We start from the raw sequence: 12,332 nt of genomic DNA on the forward strand, positions 1-12,332 counted from the left end.
CTCTCTCTCTTTCTTAATATGCTGGTAAAAAGTATCATACAGTTATATTTTCAAGATGACTATAGGTACACAAATGAGAGAATTGGTAGACATTAAAAAAAATCACTCTAGAATATTCTATTGGGGCACTCTCTAGGAGTCAGTTCTAAGGGCTGCATGAGGATTCCAGGATCCTTCATAATTTATTCATCCTTGGCCCACCTACATACACAGAAATATATAAATTGGCACCAGTGCTAAAATACCTAATTTAGGAGTCCTAGGCCAGAACATATTAAGATTTCTCTGTGCTCAACACACACGTATGGGGCACTCAGGAATGTCCCATAGGAAATATGTGGCTATTGAAAGATATGGCAATCCATATCAGATTCACAAATCACCCAGAATGCACCATCTGTACCTCACACTGGAAAGTTCCACTACCTCCTGGGGGATGCCAAAATATGCTGCTGCATCACTTGTAATGGAAATGCATTTTCTGCGAGTGACAACCTCCTATGAAGAAAATGCTTTCTCCTTTAGCATTTGGAAGCTACTGAGCAACCCATAATCAAGATTTTCTTAATGTTTTAAACAGGCCTATTATCAGAATCACATCTCTCTGAAAGCCTCAGACTTCATTACGCTATTAGAAATAATTAACATATTGTACCTGATAAGCTTCTGGCATATTCAAAATCTTGCAGCCTTACTAGTGCTGACTACTCCAGCACTTCGTTTCTTATTAAAAGTGAGTTGCACAAGAATTAAAATATATGCTATTTGTCTACTTTTTTCTTGCGATAAGAAGGCAATAGTTAACTTGTTCAGAAGTTAATTTCTATCTGTAAATTCAAGTATTTATTTTTAATATAGTCCTTTTCTTGTCAGAATGTTATATCTGATTGTGCAAGAATTTATAAAGGAAAACCAATTTGGGCATGTTTATAGTAGGTAATATTAAAAGTATATTTGAATGTTAAAGTGATTTATTAGACTATTTGTTAGTAATCTGAGTTAAAACTAAAAATATTATATCATGCTAATGCTGAGTTGCTACTTCATATGTCCGTTTTTAAATATTTTTAAATTAAGAGGTATAGAGAAAATGAAAAATAGATATAGAGACAGTGAGTAAAAATAGCATTTTTACTTTTTTGAAAATAAGTTTTATCTGAATTGACAAAAACAGTGGTGACAGATGCAATGGATTTGGATTTATGTTTAATCGGTGAAAGGCCAAACTTAATGCAAAAGACCGAAAATTGCGATGATTTGAAGTCTACAGCTGCCTTGGCAAATCGAAATTGGAAATACATAAATCAGTAAAATTGTGTAATGTTACACTGAGAAATACTACGGAACAGCCCAGACCTATGGATATCGAAACTTTAATGGGTTGCCAAAAAGTATGGATACGTGCCATCATCATTAAAATTAAGATTACAAGGATGTAAAAGTGTAAGTTGTGTTAGGTAGGAAACTTCTCTTGTAGTTTTAAGGACTTTTGCTTAGTTCACACTCACTATCAGGAAGAATAACATACAACTATGAAGAGATTATTACTTAAAATAAGATTTCTTGAATTAGTATATTTAGGACTGAGGTTAAAAAGATTTCAATCAATGTAAAACTAATTAAAATTACAAAATCGTATGATTGGTCCATTTTGGACTTTAGATATAGGCAGCTCTGTTCTTTTCATGCTTTAGCACAGTGCTTCAACATTTGCCCGAAATTAATTGTTTCATGCCAACAAGTCACCAACATCTCTAAAATAAATAAGAATTCTAATCTAGTTTAAACAAGAAAACAAACCAAAAACTGCATTGTTGATTTCTTGAATGTTTGCAAATAAATAATTTTTACATTTTGGATTTAAGAAAGGAAAAGATGGGAGAGAAGACAGAGCAGCAGTACTTAAAGACAGAAGGAAAATATTCTGACAATATTAAGAATTCACACCGATAACAGCTATGAATTAGGTGGCTTGTGATATGTAATGAACCCTGTAGAATTTGCTCTGTTGTTAGTCAATATGCGGTTTTCTGTAAATATTTACAAAATTATATCTTAATGAACAATAAAGTCCTGTAATTTTTTTTTCCTCCTTGCTGATAATCATTTGGAAATGGTCTGAGACAATCCAGGTGCCAATAATGCGCTGGATTCTCCCAAGACCAAGGGAGATGCTGCAGACTCTCATCTGTCAGAAAGCCTGGTGGAGGGAAGAGTTGTTTGAAGCTCATAATCTCATTCAAGTACTTTTATCATTATAGCTGTCAGAATAAGAATACTTTGCTTGTACAACACAACTACAGTGGTTCTAAATTATTTAGCAAAACAGCACAATTCAAAAACCCCAAATGAGAATTAATCTTATATTTATAAAAATAAACAAATACAATAGAAAAATGAATGCATAAATTACCTAAAGTGAGAAGAGGAAACATTCTTTTTTTATTAAAAATTATTGAGGTGACATTGATTAATAAAATCAAATAAGTTTCAGATGTACAATAGCCAAAGCATGTGTTTCTTTGTAGGTGGGAGGTAGCTCCACATAGTGAAAGAAACAGGTTCAGGAGTTTAACCAAGCAGGGTTTTATTACTCTGGGGAAGTTACCCAGCCCCTCTGAGCCTCAGTTTCCCCAGTGTGACTGTGAGGAGAAGGCACCCATGTCCTGAATGCAAAACACCAAATAATTTAGTGTGTGGTGGTAGTAATTTTCTCTTCCCACTAGTTGCTATTATGTCTTTCCCTTTGTCTCAAATATAATTAGTATGGTGCATCTAGAGTGCATTAAGCAGTAACATGAAACCTGAAAAATGGAGTCAGTATGTTCAGTTTGGGACTGGCAGTTTTAGTTATCACCTTTTATTGTTCTGATATAAATCCTGATGCTTTTTCCCCCCTGAAATATATCATACAGTATCTTTATACAAATGAATGTATTTGATATAACTGAATAATTTATAGGATTTTCTTTGTTACCCAACCTGTCATATAGACTTGGCAAATTGTATTCACAATTGGGAATATTTTTATTAAAAAGAAATGGTAAATTATTCAGATTGTACTTTTTTCTCATCACCTAATTAATTAGCAGAACATATTAAGTTCTTATTTTATGTATGAAGTAATATTCAACTAGATGTAATGAAGTTAAAAAATATTTCAGAAAATGTTTACAAATGTATCACCATTTCTGTTTGTTTGGAGGGGAGAGTATTGCTTCTTTTTCAAATGCCTGAATAATTGACTGGTTTTTTTCCACTTCCATCTGGATTTTGGTAGATATGTCCACATTTATTTGTATTTTTTTAAAACAAAATTTTAACTTACTATAAAATATTTTACTTTCCTCTGACTGTAAATGAAATTATTAGCACACTTAAATGATATTCTTTGTGACTGTAAAAATTAATCTTTAAAAAAGGATGTCTAAATAGAAACTTGATAAATATAAAATATTTTATATTTTATAAATATTTTATAAATATAAATGTTTATAAATTTATATTTTATAAATATAAATGACATTTATATTTCTGTAGTATTTGTTTTAAAATTATGAAATGTACTTTTTTATTAGAGCTGTGGTGGTGGATATATATTTTTAACTCACAGATGGATTTTCTTTATTACATATTAGCTTGAGAATAATTTTATCTATTTTACTTATTTGCTTATTTCCTCTCTGCTACATATTTTAAGACCTGACTTCTCATTAAATGATATTCAGATAGACTGAAGACAAGGAGGGAAATTTTTCAAACCTTTGAGACACACTGGTTTCCAAATGTTTCTCCTCCCAAATGAGAAAACTAAAAAAAAAAAAAAAAGTTCTACACTATATGATTTCATACAAGCGATGTTTTTGGGACAAAACATAGTAATGGCTCTTTCATAGTATGCTTTCTCAATTAATTAATGTCTCTTTAATGAAAAGTTTAGTCATAATAGCTTTTCAGAGGATATAAGGCCCTACTAGTTAGTGAGGAAGAGTTAATACACGACATATCAGTAAGAAATAAAAACAGCATTATTTGCAAGAGGCAAAGGTGATCATCTAGGGTGATCATCTAGGGTGATCATCTAGGGTGATTAGTATCTAGTCTTCAAAAGAGATGTGCTTGTTGGGCAATGAGGATGGATAATGGGAAATAAGGAGGCACTCATGACTTGTAAAGTTTGAAATACTGGAATATATCTGTTTTCTTTTAGTTTTATGATCAATATGAATTACTCTTCTGTCCTTACATGTTTAAATTCCATTTGGCAGGTGTCAGCCAAGAAAATCATTTCCTACCTGCTTATTTGTGTTTTCTGTCATCCGAAAATTTTTATAAGTGTTCATTCTGCTTCTCTGAGGTTGGCTGCATAAATTTGAAAGACTTACTGATATTACCTATCCAGAAGATCCTGACATTTTCACAGCTGTGTAGGGGATCCAGATATTATTCTCAAGAATGTTAATTTGACCCAGAGAAGGTGCAAAGCATCCAGCTCCACAGAAGAAAGAATGCAGCATTTATCACTTCTGCCAGCCCTTTGTCAGGTGACCCACTGAGCCCCATTAGAAAGTCTTCAATAGGGAAAAGCTTGACTACATTCTCGGGTTAAGGAAAGGTGATGCAGTTTATAACTGCTGAGACAGGGGAGATGAGGAAGAGATGGATAAATCATTTGAAATGAAGCCATAAAAAGAAAAGAGTGCAAATGCTCACTCCTGTGGTCCTGTACCCCACACCCTCTTCAGTTTGCAGACTAAACATTCATTTTCATGACTGCATTCATACATGTTTATTTTAAAGTGGTGGAAGTCAGGTGATTAAATTCGAATGCTGCTGGATAAGATTTATTACCCAGCAACACTGTAGGCACACAGTGCTTCAGTTAGGAAAGAGTGAAAGGTGCGTTTAGCGGAGCAGCTGATCAGTTCTTGGCAGGCAGAGTACAGCTGAAGTAACAATTTGCGGTAGTTTTACACTCCTGTCAGTGCCAGTTGGCAAACTAATGGAGATGATGGAATGAAAGAACAAAATGTCACAACAGAAAGGAATGAGTTGAAAATTCAAACATTTTTTTATTTCTCATAATCCTACTGGATCAAAATTAAATCAGTCTACAAATGAACCAACTTGATATTGAATTACAGGCAGCTACCTGCACAATTTTTTCCCAAGTAGGAAAATCGATTAACATTCTTGTGACCATTAGCTTGTTCAAAACATCATTATGATCTGTAATAACTCAGAGAACTAGTTTATAAACAGGAATATTGATTTTAAGAGAATAAGTTGTAGTTGAGAAGGGCAATTGATACAGACGCCGGAATCTTACATTAAGGATTCCCTTGTAGTGTTGTAGTGGAAAATCAGGGCCAAGGTAGCAAGGTCAATTTTAAACGATTATTTTCTAATATCAGATATAATACATCTCCTAGTTGTCCTCCTAATACTGATCATTTAGATTCAGTATATAATCTTTGCCTGTCACTACAGACTATACTAGAAAAAACAATTTTGTGCACATGTTATAAGTCATGTTTTTAAACTTCAGAGATTTAATAAGTGTTGTTGAATTCCCATGATTCACTCAATTTTAATGTTTTCTTAACTCAGAGAAATTACCTCAATTTTTTATTCTAGAAAAAATGTAAGTTTATCAAAACGAATGAGACAAAATTAAATTAGCACATCACATCAGTTCAGTATAGGATAAATAAATGTGAAATAAAGATACTGCCAAATGTCACAAATATTGCTTCAGTAAGTAAATACACTAAAGAACAAATCTTTATTTCAGAAGAGCTACAAGACAGCAGCCATTAGCATGTCAAAAATAAGCTGCAACTAACTTGTTAAAGGTTGCAAAGCAAATTTTTCCTTCATATAATTTTACAGTGCAGCTATGCAGTAGCTTATTAATTTTTCTTCCATCTGGTATAAAGGAGAAATTGTTTCAACAGTCACATGGAAAAATAAATAGCTTTATTTGTTACCTGGCTGCTATAAAGCTCAGAGCCCAATTTGCATGCCTTATTATTATACATACCCCTTAGCATAAAATACATTCTTAACTTCATTTCTGGATTCCAATCTGATTCTTACACCCTCATTTTACATGTTTGCTATTCTGTTATATATAAACTTTTTTGGTATTTTTAAATGATTAAATCACATCAACTAAGGCAAGCATAAAGTTCTACCAATCCATATAGTATTCTTTCAAAAGGCATATAAAATAAAGAATATTTTTATTTCTATGTAGTGTTGATATGCATATTTCATTCTGTAAAGATAATCTTCTGCTCTCGTTATTCTACACTAAATTAGTCTTAAGACCAAGCAGATGTATACAGTTAATTTCATAAATAAACTTGATTTCATTGCCTATTGAGCACTACAGAAGCCATACAATGCAGTACCATCAACTGGGTGTAAAAGGACCATAAAATTCACACAGTACTTTGGCAGAACTAAGCCACTCCAAAAGGAGAAATGCCTATCCCATTCTTAAGAAAATCTACATAACTTACCATCTGATTTTTTTCTGAAACCTTAAAATAAAGCTCTTACATTGGCAGAGTCTAAATTCCTCTGACATCAGTTTTAGCAGAGTGGAGGTTAGCTATTATAGTCCAAAATATTTCTCTTGTATATTTCCTGTTGGAATGAGTTCTGTTACTAAGTACTTTTTATAGCACTAAGAAAATCAAATTCTGTTTTTGCTTTTTTACTGGAGAGTACAGGAGTGGGCATGGAGTGGGGCCAGATTTTATTATGGCTGCCTGGTGAATATTTTTTAGAGAACAGAGCTACTGCTGCTTTCCTCTTTATCTAGCCTTTTCACATAATTTGCATATTTACCTGTTGACTGTTTTTTTTTTTAATTTCATCATCATTATCACTGCCTATTATAGGCAATCAGCATTTCTCCCTTGAACAAGTTTCTCTCAGCAGCTCTCCCCATCCTTATTCTTTCTTACATGTAGTCCATGTTCCTTATTACTACAGCTTTATCTTTGAAATTCCAAAATTTGATTGTGTTACCTTTTAGCTTAACATGACAACAGCATTGAATTCACCACTGGAAGGGGGAAGTGAGCTAAAACCCTTTGAATTGTGTAGAATCTTGCTATTTGTGCATGGTCCTCCAGCCAGCAGCTTCAGGACAACCTACTATCTTGTTGGAAATGCAGAATGGAGGCTCCACCTAAATCGGAAGTTGCATTTTTAAGCAGATTGTCCAGTTGATTTGTTTCACATTAAAGCGTGCGAAGCCCTGGTTCCAAAGGCCACCTCAGTCTAGTGCTAGCTCACCTTTCCAGTCTCTAGGGACAGAATGATATTTTTCATGGTTCCAGCCCTCTATAGACAAAGCAGTCTCTTCGTCCATAATTTTTTCCCCTAACTTCTCTAAGGAACTGCCTCAAATCCTTTATGACCAAGTATCTTCTCATCTGGTGTTCCTTTTCAAACTACAGTATCTGATGAATTACAATTAGTTATTTTTATTCTCTTAGCTCCTATAGTACATTTACGTATTTCCTTTTAGTAGTTATTATATTATGTTGGAATTACCTGATGACATGTTTCTTTCCTTCACTAGACTCTGTTTTTACTTCCCTGATACCTGGTAAAGTTCAAATAACATGTAAGCTCCTGATGAATGGTTCTTCAAGACAATCATGACAGAAAGGACACTATCGGGGTTCTCTCTCTACATCTCGTTCAAGGCAAATAAAAACTATATTACTGTGGGACAATTTAAACAATTGCCTTTGGTAACTCCTAGAACAGGGCTCTGAAACCTACAACCCTAGGGCCAAGTCCAGGTCTCAGCCACTGTAATTTATTCCAGTTGGCTTTAGAAATTATCTTTTGCTGCAGACTTGATAACATTTTTTAATAAACTCAGTCTAAAATTACAAGGCAAACAGTGTCTATATGCAAAACTTACACCACTATTTTTCTGAGAACGACTGATGTTGTTTGAATCACAAGTAATGTCAAGTTGCTTTAGACACTCCTGGTAGAGTCAAAGTTAAAGCAAGAAGTCACATCTCCGCTTCCACACAAATATAGCAGATACTACAACTCTGTAGCATTTTTCAGGCCTGTATGCAAGTGCAAAGGAAATTTGTGTATTTCAGAATGCATTTAACTGTGCAGTTGAGGAGCGTCCACATTCAATTAGAAGTCATTAATCTGCAATTTAAAGACAAGCTAAAAGGCAAATATCAGAGTGATCTACTAGAATTCTATAAATTTCTTTCAAATGATAAATATGCTTAATTAAAACCATGTATTCATGCATTTATATCAGTATTTGATACCACTTCCCTTGGTAAAAAGACATATTCAAAGAAGTAATATATAAAAATCATATTACAGGACATTTGCAATTAATTTTGATGATAGGGAACACTAACTTTGGGCCTCAATTAAGCAAATGTTATCTCTCCTGAAAGAATTACATTTTTCACTAGTAGATCTGTATTACAAAAAATTGCACTCCATTTTTATTACTATATTTTAAATTTCAACAATAAAAATTTTGTGAAAATTTAGACTATCTCGTGTTATGTAAGCACCTACATATTGTCTTTTATTTTGCCTCTTGTTCCATTATCCTAAAATATTTACTATCTGAAACCCTACAGAAAAAATTTGCTGACCTCTGCTATAGAATCAAAGAGAGAGATTAAACATGCAAAAACAGATAATGTATTTAATGAATCTGGGGATAAAGTGTAGACATTTTCACCAATTTAGGGGTTATGTTGTCATAACCCCTATATTTACATATTACAGTATATTTACATATTTCCTAAATAATCTTGATAAAATACATAAAGTTTTTTTGTATTTTTAAAAATGTATTTGAATTATTTTCTAAGAATAATCAAGATAAAAGGTTATAAAAACTGTATAAGAAACAAAAATGGAAATAAAGAATTTTCATAACTGAACAACTCAGATCTAGATGAGATTTACATTATAATCATTTTAAATCTACTGTATAAAGAAATATAGTCTTCAGAGAATTTATCTCTTTATGGCAGTAAATTGTTATAATTTTTTAAAAGCTGAAAACAGCTTTTATATTTAGGTGTGCCGAATAAGCTCTTGGTTTCTGAAACAATTTATATAATTAAACTCAGCAAGTATCTCTTCACTGTTCACTGTGTGTCTCTTCATATAGAAGGATTTCTGAACACAGGCGAAGGGCTCTTAAGAGTTGGAGAAAGAAGAAAAGTGTTTTGTTTCACTTTGACTTGCACATATTCCTTAAAGACAAAACAATTTTCAGTATTCAAACTTTGATTGTCTTAGAGCTATTATAGTGGAGTAGTTATGTCATTTTTGAAGTTACTGCTACAAAAGTGGTTGCCCATTAGAAACACAATCATCAGAGAACTTGTTCAAAAACTGCCAGTCACTCTAGGTAGTCAATTGAAGAGGTTCGAAGGCATCTTTCGGCACATTTATCTGTTATAAAATACCTCTATTCTAAAATTTTTCATACAAATTCTTTCGTTTTGATTAGAACATCGTTGAGTTTAAAAAGTTGAGATTAAAAATATTCGTAATCTTTTAGGCTTAAGTCATAAGGGAATAAAAACAAACTATTCTTTGGTAGATTAGTTTTATTCCAATTTATCAATAGAAACCAAGAAACTTCCATTTACTTAAATACTTTTAAGTCATTATTTTTCCTTTTTAAATATAATCTGTTTGTGTCCCTGGCTTTCTTTAGATAAATTTCCATTTCCTTCCATTTTAAGAACTTTTTACTTCTGCTTATTAGTTAACTTATTCCCAGTATTTTAAGTTTTCTTTTGAATATTATTGAGTAACTTTATTTGAGTATATGCCAATTTGATGTTAAATAATTTTTTAAGCCAACTTACCATTGAGCTGATCATAGGTCTTGGAAATAAATTCTACTATCATGTATGATTTATGAAAATTATCTTTAAATGTAGCTTTTTGAGAGAGTAGTGCACTTTTATAAGATTTCTGAGACAATCCTTTTACCACCCCGGATTATAACCATTTTCTGATAGTCCCCATCTATTGGTAATCACATTTTAAAGTTTCATTTGTTAAAAAATAGTTGGCTAAAGACACAAATATCAGAGCTAAGAAAAAGAATGACTTTTATTTAGCCTCAAAACGTCAATTGAGAATATATGTAGTAGCACTTATTAAAAAGATACTGTTAGAGAATGATGAAAGTAAGCAAAAATATTTATTTTTTCAATAAAAATAACTACAGAAATAAAATTGTTCTGAATGACTTTTGAGCCACAGATGTTTGATCTCTTGCTTAAAAAGTTTACAAATTCTTATCAGCAATCATAAATAACATATTGCACTGAGATTTAGTATTTTTAAGAATTCTGATCTTTGATGAGAATTGATGCCTTCATTTCTTACCTCACGGTACTGGCAGTAACCTTAATTTATATCAAAAGATTTCTAAAAGATCAGTTACACACATATTCAAACCAGCTCTCAGGCCTACTTTCATAGAATAGAAATTACATCTTGAATAAAGTCCTATAACTATTTTGTAAATCTGTTCAGATTGTTAACATCAACAACAAAAACTATAAAATAATTTATTTTATGGTTATACTCAATGACTAATATTAATATATAATGTTCTAATGAACTGTATATTCATTGAATTGATTGATTCATCTATATTCCTTTTGCTTTCATTTGATAGCATTTATAATTCTATCAGGCAAGTCTTGTGATTTACTTTTATTTTAAACATATTTGTTAAATTAAGTTTGTATATCATATTTTTAATTTTCATTTTATTCGCTCCAAATATATTTTCATAATTTAAGATTAAATATACTGATAAAGTAAAATTATCTTCTACAAAAATAGTTAATATTACATGAATTTTATTTTAACATAACTTAATAACTCAATTAGATCAAGGACTATATTCATGTTCTCTACAATCCAGGCTATTTATTTGATATCCACTTTTGGTTTTTCGTTTTTTAATGAAAAATACCCAAATTTAGTATTATTGGTTAAGGGGTCTCTCTCTCTCTTACCCACACACATAAACACACACTTTCTAGGCTTGAGTCAAAATTGTTTTCAGGGAGAAGAATAATTCTAAGTAGAAGCCCCATTTCAGTATAGGGGTTACAAGCCAAAGCTTTGAAGTCAGACAGACAGATATAAGTTCAAACCCATGCTCTACTGCTTGTCAGTGATGTGCCCTTCCTTCTCCAAGCTTCAATTGCTGTCCATGAAATGGGGAATATAGTAATAATTACCTCATCAGGACATTGTAGACAACAAGATGAAGTGTCTGGTGAATACTATGTACTCAGCAGTTGTTAACTACTATTAATGTCACTTACTTTTGAACAACTGCCCATATTAAAATCACTATGTCAGTGCTTGTATTATGTTCATTTTATATTTATTATTTATTGAAAATGTATTTTCATTTTCTTCTATTTTTAGGGATGTTAATTATATTTACCATCATATGTATTCAAAACAGTCTAAACAGATTATTAGAATTGATTTAACGTAATTAAATGCCATATTTATTTCATCTCATTTCTATTAAAAGAAATCTTTAATGAAGAAATATTTGAAACAAAAATAAGTTCAATAATCCATGCATACATTTATTATGTTTAATTATAAGACTAGTGTTAATTCATGTAAATTCGTTTTTGTGTTTCATGTTAACATATGCTATATGATAACTGAGCCATTAAAAAATATATGAAAATGACTGATCTTTTTTGTAGAGCATTATAACTTACCTGAAAAATATCATGACGAGGACTTCTATTTAAACTGCTCAATTATTAATCTTTTTATTAGTAGTAATCACTTGTAGAAATAAGAATAATAAAGCTGAAATAATCCTTCTAACTTTTGCTACAGTGCCAATATTTTTTTCAATAGGGCATAAGGCTAAACATTTAAAAATCAACAGATACCTTTAATAAATGGTAATATTAATTTTGAGTGCTTTTATACAAACTTCAGCATTAATGAAAGCAAGTTAAAACATGAAATATGTGTAATATATATTTTCAGTTATCCAAAAAGCTACAGATATGCAGAAAAACAGGCAAATCATCTCAAAGAGTTACTGATTCAGCTTTGTTGGAAAGAAACAAGTAGCAATGACTAAAACTTAATACAAAGAGATTTTCAAGAATTGTAGCAAATCTTAAAATTCTATGTTTATAACAACTTAGCATATAGTAAATACTTAATAAATGCTATATATCCGGAAGAAGGTAGAAAGAGATTAGCAAGGGTTTAATCTTAAAAGAGAT

At 31.5% G+C, this 12,332-nt stretch overlaps 1 protein-coding gene across 1 annotated transcript in view; it reads left to right on the forward strand.

Moving 5' to 3' along the window:
* Positions 1-12,332, forward strand: part of TMEFF2 (transmembrane protein with EGF like and two follistatin like domains 2) — a 218,205-nt gene that overhangs the window by 56,910 nt on the left and 148,963 nt on the right. The window lies entirely within an intron of this gene.

Source organism: Pteropus vampyrus, unplaced genomic scaffold (assembly GCF_000151845.1).
Source record: "Pteropus vampyrus isolate Shadow unplaced genomic scaffold, Pvam_2.0 Scaffold2, whole genome shotgun sequence".
In the NCBI taxonomy this organism is placed as follows: domain Eukaryota; kingdom Metazoa; phylum Chordata; class Mammalia; order Chiroptera; family Pteropodidae; genus Pteropus; species Pteropus vampyrus.